The sequence below is a fragment of the Chaetura pelagica genome, unplaced genomic scaffold, assembly GCF_000747805.2.
Source record: "Chaetura pelagica isolate M959 unplaced genomic scaffold, ChaPel_1.0 scaffold198, whole genome shotgun sequence".
Classification (NCBI taxonomy): Eukaryota; Metazoa; Chordata; class Aves; order Apodiformes; family Apodidae; genus Chaetura; species Chaetura pelagica.
Window position 1 is genome coordinate 357493 of NW_009954317.1, and position 8766 is coordinate 366258.

At 43.6% G+C, this 8766-nt stretch overlaps 1 protein-coding gene across 1 annotated transcript in view; it reads right to left on the minus strand.

The window, feature by feature from the left end:
• The window catches only part of FKBP4 (FK506 binding protein 4, 59kDa), a 19810-nt gene extending 19464 nt beyond the window's left edge, over positions 1 to 346 (minus strand). The window contains exon 1 of the mRNA XM_010004125.1: positions 338 to 346. The gene's annotated coding sequence lies outside the window, so the exon portion shown is untranslated. The remainder of the gene's footprint in view (positions 1 to 337) is intronic.
• Between the last annotated feature and the right edge of the window lie 8420 nt (positions 347 to 8766).

Sequence of the window (8766 nt, forward strand, 5' to 3'; positions counted from 1 at the left end):
AGGTCAGTCTGAAGTGCTGTGGCTTGCACGTCTGAGTCCATTGGGGCAAGTAGCATCGTTTTGTGGCTTGACCTGTCGCCGGAATGTTTGGGGGTGCTTGGAAAAAAAACGCTTGGATGTCCCATCCGAGTGCGAAGGGCATCAGTGTACAGAATTCATCAGCTAAACTCGGGGCTTGTTTGGCATCTGTGCAAGCCTGGCGAGCTGCACGGCACTTCTGGCCAAATCATTTGCCACGTCTAGTGATGTAAAGTCAGGCCATGACCTTGGCAATCACTGGGGTCATCGGTAACCATCGCACTGGAAGTCACGGAACACCGGCTGGGCGCCCCCGTGCCTGCAGGAGTCCTTCGGCTCCACAAAGAAAGCTGGGTACACCCCTGAGCAGCCGAGCAGGCAGGTGCCTCCTTGGCGTGTGCCTCCTGCTTGTGAAGCTTCAGCCCGGTGGTAACAAAAACTGGTCACTGCAGGGGAGAGGAAAGAGGCCCACAAGCCGGTGCATAGTGTTTCCAGAGCTGCTTTTCCAAACCGCACTGCTGTGTCAGGGCAGCAGCCGGTGTGATGCAGACGTCTGGGTTCCTCAGGGATCCCTGGAAAAGCTGCTGTGTGCGGGGTTGCTCTGTGGGCGGGCAGGTGGCATCCGGCTCTGTATGCAGCCTGGAGTTGTTCTGTGCCAGGGTAACGCTGCCTCTGTGTGCAGTGCACAGTGCTTCCAGCACCTGTCTGGCCGGTGCCAAAGGGAAGTAGTAGCAAAAAAGCCTGAAGAACCTGTTGTTTATTCAGCAGGTGCTTGTAAACTGCAAAATCTACGGGTTTCCTTTAGGAAAAGGGGTATGTTTTAACCCCAAGCAAACATACGGGTCAGGGCACTTTGAAACTCGTTAAGTAGGGGAAGGTGGAGAGGGAAAGAATCAGTTGTGGTTTCTGGGTGAATTTGGTGTAGAAGCTTCTAGCTGCTGTAAATGTGCAGTTTAGCATGGATGAGTTACTTGGTTGCAGATTAAATCTGTAAGAGGTACAAAGCTGTGCATAGACCCTGGTACACTGAGGAACACAGAAAGAAGCACCTAAGGAGGACGTGTTAGGGAAGGCACAGCAAAACCTCTTCATCTCTCTCCTGACTGACTGAGTCTGTATCGTGCTGAATTTACATTGTCCAGTCAGCAGTAACATCCAGCTCATCAGGTCTGACCCCTCTTTCCACTTAGATTATTTTTGGTCAACTGCCTTACGTTTGGCAATTAAGGTTCTGCTTGGGACCAGCACTTCTTCAGCTGTAAGTTGAATATTTCATAAGTCTGCGTTTTAAAATTGTAGTATATAGAAATGGTGCCAAATTAGCTATAACTGCCAAACATGTTAGAACCAAGTTTAGGGAAGTGGTAAAGTAGATCTTTTAGTGGAAGTCTCTTACAGGTGTTATGTATCTCATGTATTTTCAGCTGTCCCCTGTTTTCAGCATAGCAGTGCAAACTCTTAGAGAATTTAAACCCAGTACTGCAGGCTATGTGCCTTAGTAGCTTTTCAGAGACTTAGATAGTGTTTAAGGGCCTCCCTTAGGGTGCAACAGCCAAAAGTAGAGAGCAGGGCTGTTTGTGGATGGCTTTATGGACAAGGGGTCAGAGAAAGCAGAAAAATAGCAGTGGGTGTTTTAAGTGATGTGAATGCCATAATGCCTTGACTAGGTTATGTATTGGTGGAAGGCAGGTCAGAAGAGTCTCTTTATGCCAGCTTGTGACATAATGTCTCTGAGTCTTAAGGCTCATTTTAAGCCTCTTGTAAGGCATGTTTATAGTATCATAGCATTGGGAAGGAGGCTTAATGTCATGTCAGGCCTTTTTTCGAAGGTAAGAGACAGCGACAATTTTGAAACTAATGACAGAAACAGGAATGATTTCAGAACTCAATTCGTACACTTGGGAGAGGTGAAAATGAAAATTTTGGCAATAGCTTTCAGGCAGAGTGGAAGGCAAGTTAGATGATTGCCTAAAATAGCAGAGAATAGCCAGGGCAGTAAAATGTCCTGCAAAACTACTAATTGCAGCAAGAGTCAGAAACAGCCTCCTGAGACATGAAGGCTGTCTAAAGCTGGTCTGCAACATAGTAAATTTATAAATAGGCTTATATAAAGGCTTACTAGAGGTAACAGTTTGGACGTAAACCTTAAAAGATGGCATAGGGCAACACAGCTCAGCTGTAGCTTTATTGACAGGTGCTGCACAGGCAGGGCAGGACACAGGAGGGACATAAAGAATGGAGGACCTTCAGGCTACTGTCAAAAGGTTGTCTTCCCTGGTGTGCCATGGCTCAAGTCACTGTACTGTGTAGCTTGACCAAAGCCCCTCCATGACAGGCTGTGGCCTGAAGGTTCAGTTCCTCACTTGTGTGCATCAAGCTGGCACTGAAAACTTACACGATCCCTGCTTTGCCTTGCTCTCTAGCAGTATATAGCACAAGTCCTGTGCTGTCCTTTTAGTTTAGAAGAGAGAAAGTTGCTGGTTTTCCTTGTTCTTTACCACATCACTGCACAGTATCGTAGCTTGGCATGGCCCACATGCATTAGATCACTTCTCTTTTCCTTTTCAAATGAGAACAGTGGTGTTACATCCATCCCCTGCTTTAACATTAAAGGGAAATTGTCTGACCTGCTGCATAGCAGGCATGCAAATGAGGCTCAGGCTCTCCAGCGGGATTGGAAAAGGGCTTGTACCTGCACTTCTGGGAGATTTCTAAGCTGCTGTTCTCCTTGTTCACCAACAGATGTCCACGCTTATTCTAAAGTTACAGGCGATAGGCCTTGCATTTAGGCAAGTTCTTGAGTTTGGTTTTGTTAGGTTTTTAAAAATAATTTTCCAGTAAGGTTATCATTTTTTTTTTTTTTCTCCCATGCTTCTGCACATGACTTTCTGTTATTTGGTCATTTTGTTTAAGTAGTATGTGCTGTCCTTTTCAGATCTCAGATGTACATTTTAAAGAAGACTAAACAGGGCTTTTTTGTATAGACATCTCTTCTGATTCAGTGTATCTGTGTGCTGATCGTAGCCCATTAAAGCCCTGCTTTCAGTTCATAAGAAGTTAGTAAAACTCATTTTAATTAATATGTTAATTACCTACAAAATTGCAAAATTATTTAAAAATACTCAAATGTCTTCATCTGCCTTCAGTTTGTACTTTCCTTGCCTTACCTTTAAAAGCAATTAAGGCTGCTGGAAAGATGTATGTTGAGAAATTCAGGGTTTTTTATTTCTTTGCACCAGTGAGTATACCACACTGCCTGCGTGTTAACATCACCAGAAAGGATGGGCAATTCCTGTTTATTTCCTTAAAATACATCAGCATTTTACTAGGCTTGGAAATTGTTAGTGATTTAGAATCCACTGCTGTAAAGTGCCGTATGAAAATAAGACCAATAGCAGTATTTACAGGTGGTAATTACCTGATTGATTCTGCTGCACTTTTCCTAAAAGTGTTTGGGTATGTTGTTTTTATAATCAGTTTTCAGTCTGTTTTCTAGTAACTCTTAACCCTGTGATTGTAATATATATATATAAATATACAGTAACTTCCTTTGGTAATTGCTTCCTTGACCTAAAATGGCTTTGATAATCTGGTTCCATCAATCTGTATGGATTACATTTTTCCCCACCTGGCTTTTACTAACAGCCATCTTTGGAAGTTATACACTATTGGAGCTTTTTGTGATGTTGCTCTTGGTGGATATAGTTTTTATTTGTAATTTTAGAGTTGTCATTAATTTTACAACCTAATGTATTTCCTCTCTGGCTCTCTTTCCTTTTGATGTATTTAGCTTTGTTTGTTTGACTTTTGCAATGTAACATAATAAGGGCTTTGCTTGGTATATTTTTTCCAACTTTGTGTTTCACATGCAAGCTTTCTTGCTTGCCTGCCTCCTTCTTCTCCATCCCGCTCCTCCAGCTGTCTCATGAGAAGTTCAGAATGTATGTTATGAAAAGGTTTTTCACTGAGAGAGTGGTCAGTCACTGGAAGAGGCTCCCTAGGGAAGCAGGTATAGCACCAAGCTTGTCAGAGTTCAAGGAGCACCTGGACAACACTCTTAGTCATATGGTTTAATTTTAGGTAGTCCTGGGAGGAGCAGGGATTTGTACTTGAACATGTTTATATGAGCCCCTTCCAAACTGAGATATTCTATGATCTCCACTAGGTGCCTTCTTTTACCATAGTTATGAGCAGTTCTTTAAGAAAGGTTGTTGTCCAGGTGTTGTATTCTCTTTTACATGCAATTTATTTAATTTATTGCTGCATCTCACCACCCTTTTTGCACATTGCTTGATCTTTGAATTTCATGTGTCTCTGCACTAACCTACCCAAATGGTGGCTTCATGGCTCTTACACTTTCACAGGCATTGAAAAGGGTGGAGAAGCAGGCAGAACATACCTGAGATGTTCAGTCCTGAAAGTAGTTTTCTCCATCTTCAGGTTACAACAAATTTGAGCCTATTCTTGAGCTGTCCAGCCCTGCAGTTGCCCTGAATGCTCGTCATACGGGAGCACACACTGACTGAGACCGAGCTCCTGATCCTCCATGAGAGCAGAGCCTGAACACATTCATGCCCTAACATCAGCCCAGGCTCTCACTTGTATGCTTAGGCCAGCTTTAGAGCCCACTTACTCTTGCAGTGCAGACGCTGCCATTCTTTATAAGAATATGCCATAGAAATTTGAAGTGCATTTGCAGTTTTTATGTATGTTAAATTTACATTTGTGCTACACAGCATGAGTCGTAGAATTATGGAATCAGAATGGTTTGGGTTGGAAGTGACCTTCAATGATTACCTAGTCCAACCCTCCTGCCCTGCTGAGACATCTTTCACTAGGTCAGTTTACTCAGAGTCCCATCCAACCTGACCCTGAACGCTTCACGGAAGGTGTATCCACAGCTTCTCTAGGTAATTCATTCCAGTGTCTTGCTACCCTCATCATAAAAGATTTCTTCCCTATATCCAGTCTAAATCTACCCTCTTTCAGTTTAAAATATTTTTGATGGTGAGCAGACATAATGAATAGAAGAGACAAACGTCAGCAAATATCAAGTGTCAGTATTCCTCTCCTTGTTCAATTTGTTGATAAACATGTTAAGAAGAAAGAGCGCCCCGATTCTTCACTGCCTACAGACTTTGTAGCATACATGATGCTTGGTTGCTGCTCAACCAGCTGGACTGTAAATCTGAGAGTAAAGACTGGAAGCCCCAAGAGTTCCCCCTATTTATGAAGAGCAGCCAAGTCCTTAGGAATCGTGTCTCTCTCACTCACTTAGGCTGCTGGGGTCTGAGCAAAGGGTCTACCCCAGTGGCTGTCCTCTGCCTTTTGTCCTGCTCCTCTCAGATACTGTACAACCCCATAGGTTTTACTCATGAGGATCCCCACAGGCTTGACAGGGACCTTTAAGGACTCACCCCAGAGTGACTGAGGACTTGACACACAAACTCTGTTCCCTTATTCACCCTTAGAGCCCCCCAGGTCATCTGTCTCCCAGGGATATTCTTCCTGAGTGGACCAAGGGGTATTTTTGCCTTTGTACTACATCCCTTTTCTTGGGTGTGATGGTTTCTGGACAGCAAATGGCAGAATCTTAAGTCTGTTTTTAATGAAGCCCAAAGACCTTCCCATCATGTTTTTGTTCCATTTCCAGAGACAGGATAGGAGGGAATTAGTCATCTGGCAGGATTTATAAATGTATACTCCAATGCCTATCTTAATATTCTCAACTTTGTGGGGAGTGGGAGCTGTCTGGAGGTGAGAGGTTGAAGAGCAGGAGGGAACACAAAAAAAGATAAGTGTCGTGGACTTGTTCCAGATGCTGTCATGAAGAATTTGCAGTTCCTGTTAAGAAGGGAGGCAGCTGGGAGCCAAGATCTTCCACTTCCTTCTTCATGTGCCCACAGCAAGTTGCTATTTATTCTTCATTGACACAACAGACATTCAGCTCGGTCTTCTGCTGCAACCTGCAGTTCTTAGATGTGTGTTCTCTGGTCCCTGCTTTGTCGTCTTGTGTCTCTCTCTTGAAAGAGGTATTTGCCTGTAGTTGTGTCAGCTCTAAGTCTAATGAGTATACTTCTGCCTTCTCTCCATGCTAAAATGGATAATACAACGGTAAGAGAGAAACTGTGACTACATAGGAATTGGGAATTCTGCTATGTCATGGTATTTGCAGTGAGCTGAGAGAGAGTTAAAATTCTTCCCAAGCCACTCCTTGTTCTGGATGAGTGCCAGGGAGCACCTGTCCTTTTATGAGACAGGAGTCTAGGATGTTAGCTTTCAAATCCTGTGTTAAGAAGAAGGGTGGGGGCTGTTTTTTATTTAATTTGTGTGTCACCGTTTGACTCAGGTCCGACAACAATGCTCTCGATCCCCTCTCCCCCCAACCCAGGTAGGGAAGGAGAGAGAGAAAAAGAGAGAGACTTGGCTGGATTGAAAACTAAACTACACAGCTTTAATTAAACACTAATGAATGATACAAGAAAATATATACAATTATATACAGATATATTCAGGTATGGGCAAAAACCTCTTGCCTCCCCCCACCCCAGCAACTCCCACAGCACTTCCCTGAACTGGGAAGAGTCCCGAGGAATCCCGGAGCTGCTGCTGGAGAAAGCAGAGAGTTATGGGGGTCACGAGAGATCAAGCCTGAGGATCGACGGTGATGGGTGAACAGAGTCCTCCCTGGACGCCGGCCATGGACGGAAGAGAAGGGGAGAAGAAGAGAAGGAAGGAAGTTGTCTTCTGTGATCTCTGACCTTCCTCTGAGCTTACGTAGATATATGGAATGGAATATCTTTGGCCAGTTTTGCTGTCTGTCTAACTCAGCCTCCTACGGGGGGGTCACAGATCTCCCCATAGTGTCTGAGCCGGCAGAGTGCAGGTGCAGCCTTGAAGCCTCAGTAGTTAGAAAAACATTCCACTGTCTTATCAGCCTAGCAGAACACACTGTTGCTAGTTACAAGAGAGCTTACTGAAGGAAAAAAAAATCAGTAAAAAGAAAAATTGGCTTCATCCTGGCTCAAACCAGGACATTGTGTCAATCATAGTTCTGTAGGGTAGTTCTCAGGAAGAGTACAAGTATTCACCTGATTTTCCTCTCCCAAGCACCATTGTCAGTGTATCGTTATAGGTACGTCAGTATCAAATCCAAAGAAGCCACTAGAAAAAAAAACTGCAGGGACTGTTTTCCCAAGCTCTGTTACTACTTTGTTGCTTGATTCATGGCAAGCCACCTCATCCACTTAGATCTGGTATTTGCCTTTAAATGTAGAGCTTATTTGAACCTAAGGAAACCAAGCTGGGATTCAGACATAGCCAACACTAAATTACTGGGCAATGTAGTTTTTATCCTGTGTTAATAAGCAGCTTCAACTCAGAAATTGTATGTAAAACAACAGAGGAGTCTTACAAGAGTTTGGGTGAAAAATGGGAGCTTCCAGGCATGTCCAAAGGATAAGCCATAGGAATGACACTGTCATTCTCTATCAGGTTGCTGTTTCTGAACACCCTGGGGCTTGTGACAAATCCAAAAGAAGGATGTTGCTTCTTCTGGTTACCTCCATTTTCCTGTGTTTGCATGCCACGGATTTGTTTGCAGGGTAGCCAAATATGAAACCTGAGTGAAGACCAGATAATGCTGCTTCAGTGTTGGCATGGAATGCTGCCAGAAAAAGGGCTAGACCCGCCCTGGAGGAGCTCCTTCTCTTGCTAAAGGCATTGTGCTCCAGGTCAGTATTGTGATTCTTGAAACACAGGAACTGGGTGGGACTTGATTTTACTTTCTGCTTTCAAAACCTTTCTGTTTGCACAGTCACAGCAGACCCAGCTCAGTGAAGATAGTTTTGCTGAAGAGCTAAGCCAAATTTTCAAACTGAAGGAGCCTAAATAGAACACGTGTCGCTCACAGTTCTCAAAGGACTTGGCAATCAAGGTCAGTACCACTCTCCTTACTTTGTAGATAGGGAAACAGGTGAAACAAAGCTACAGAAAAGGGATCACGCACCTGTATGGATCAGGAAACTAAGGCATGAGTCTCTTGTGCCTGTACCTGCTCTCCTAGGTACTATGTAACTTAAACTGATGTTATTTTCCAGGGGAGCTTGTTGTCTCCATAATTTCTGCTGACTTTCCTCCTCCTCGCAGCTCCTCCTAAGACTAAGCAAGCGCTTGTAGTACCTAAACAGAGGTAGAAAAGTACAACTTTTGAGTATAATCTTGCAGCAACTCTGTGTAGCTCTGTTTGTATCCAATTAGGAAGTAAAATGTGAACTGTGTGTTTGAATTCTGCCATGTGTTATGTTTATAAGTTCTTTTAATTTTCTGGCTATTTCCACGTAAAACACCTCTACCAGTCAAAATCCTAGTAAACTCCCTGGAGCATCTGGCACACTCCCTTTCCAAATAAAGTGTTTCTGGGAAAGTGAATACCTTTATTTCCTTGTTCTCCACCATGATGCATAGCAGAATTTTTTTAAACGGTCACTTTCTTTGCCTCCATCATCTTGACATACTTGTCACTTCTGTTTAAATGGGTGTGATAGCAAAGCCAAACAAGCAAACAAAAAAAAAAATTCCAAATTCTTGAAAAAGTGTTGTCCACCAAGCTGCTTCCAGTACATTATTCCCATTTGTTTGAAGTTCCTACTAGACAACAAAGAGATTACCCCACAGGGTTGTTCTTCATTGCTGAGCCATACTGTAATAATGCTGATCTTCTCTCCACCAGATAGGAGCGACCTGAAA